At 30.4% G+C, this 1,877-nt stretch overlaps 1 non-coding gene across 1 annotated transcript; it reads right to left on the bottom strand.

Moving 5' to 3' along the window:
- Positions 1-1,032: 1,032 nt before the first annotated feature.
- LOC115898852 lies at positions 1,033-1,137 on the bottom strand. The gene has a single exon (XR_004058514.1). It is a non-coding gene; the product is annotated as a U6 spliceosomal RNA (small nuclear RNA).
- Positions 1,138-1,877: the final 740 nt, after the last annotated feature.

Below are 1,877 nucleotides of genomic sequence, written 5' to 3'. Positions count from 1 at the left end.
TCCATGTGACCATGGACACATGGTCCTAAAGACATGGTCCTAAAGTCAGGTCTTTAGGAGACAGCAGAGAGGTTTATTTATTTATTTATTTATTTTTATTCCAACTTGCCACTCTGTGCCTTTTAAGTGAGGTGTTTAGGCCATTTACATTCAAGGTTAATATTGACTTGAGAGGTTTTGCTCTTACTATTAAGCTGTTATTTGGATGGTTTGTAGTTTCTATATTGTGGTTGATTTATATGGTGAGTGATTATGTACTTAAGTGTGTTTTTCCGATAGCAGGTCTTGTTCTTTTATTTCAGGTTTTAGAACTCCATTAAGGATCTGTTGTAAGGCTGGCCTAGTGGTAACAAATTCTCTTAGTGCTTGCTTGCCTGGAAAATGTGTCTCTTTTCCTTATGAAACTTAGTTTAGTGGGATATGAAATTTTTGGTTGGAGTTTCTTTCTTTTAGGAATGCTCTAAATAGGCCGCCAATTTCTCCTGGCTTTTAAGGTTTCTTCTGAATGATCTGCTGTTAGCCTGGTGGTGTTTGGATGTAATCTGAATTTTTGTCTAGGTACCTTTTCATTTTTATTCAGCATTGATCTTGGTCAATCCATTTACTATATGCCTTGCTACTGTTTCATATAATATCTAACAGATGTTCTCTAGATTTGTTACATCTTGCTGTAAATCTCTGTAGTAAAATTAAGGAAATTTTCTTGAAGTACACCCTCAAGTATGTTTTCCAATCTCTTTACTTTCTCTTTCTCTTTTTCAGGGATCTCATTAATTTGTGGGTGTGGTCATTTATATAATCCCATATTTCTCAAAGATTTTGTTTATTTATAAAAATATATTTTCTGTTTATTTTTTGTAGACTGAATTAACTCAAAAGACCAGTGTTAAAACTCAGATTTTTTTCTTCTGGTTTGTGTGGTCTATTGATAAAGATTTCAATTGAACTATTTAATTTTTAAATTAGTTTTTTAATTACAGAAACTCCAAATGATTACTTTTTAGGCTGTTTATCTCTTCCTTTCTTTCCTGGAAAAATATGAAATGCTTCACAAATTTGCATGTCATCCATGCACAGAAGCCATGCGAATCTTTGTATTGTTTTAATATTTTGTATATATGCTGCCAAAGTGGGCATAGAATTTTAAATTTAGAATTAAATATTCTATAGGAAACTTTGTCCTGTCCCTAGATATAACCATCCAAGGCTGCAAATGCATTTTCACATTTTGAGTACTTCTGTGTGAGTGGCTAATCTTTAATCATGAATTTCTATTTAATCAGAAATGCCTTTAATATTGTAGAATGTAATAGTGACATGACTCATCTTAGGCAATGAAAATTATTTGAAATAAAAAGTAATGTTACACAGTATTAATACTAGTTGGTAAAATATGAAAGTTCATTATCAATGAAATTCATGTGTTAAGGCTTCAGGAATAATTAAATTTTGTAATGAGATTCTGGTTATTTTAATGAAAGAATACTCCAGATCCCAAAATTAACTTGATATTAATATCATAAACAAGTTGGTGTGTGAGGTTATATCCCTAGAAAAAATTGATTATTTATGAGTCAAAAGCAAGTAGTGTAACTGAAATTTGAAATAGTATTTTCTTAAACTCACTCTTATTTAATCTTGGTGGCATAATTATGAATAAAATATTTGTAAGATTAATATTTCTAAAAAATATTCCGAGTGAAATATGTCTTTTTTCAATACACACTTTTTGGAAAATTAGGATAGGCATAAGAATTTGGCAATTATCAATAATTTCATTGCATAAAGAAGACTTCTGTTCAAACAAGGAGTAGTCTAGATTAATTAATCCATTCACATATTTTCCACCTCTTTTAATTAGTATCATTTCTTCCTCA

The sequence above is a fragment of the Rhinopithecus roxellana genome, chromosome 7, assembly GCF_007565055.1.
Source record: "Rhinopithecus roxellana isolate Shanxi Qingling chromosome 7, ASM756505v1, whole genome shotgun sequence".
Taxonomy (NCBI): domain Eukaryota; kingdom Metazoa; phylum Chordata; class Mammalia; order Primates; family Cercopithecidae; genus Rhinopithecus; species Rhinopithecus roxellana.
The sequence above is the reverse complement of the archived record's forward strand: the minus strand, read 5'-3'. Positions and strand labels throughout refer to the sequence as shown.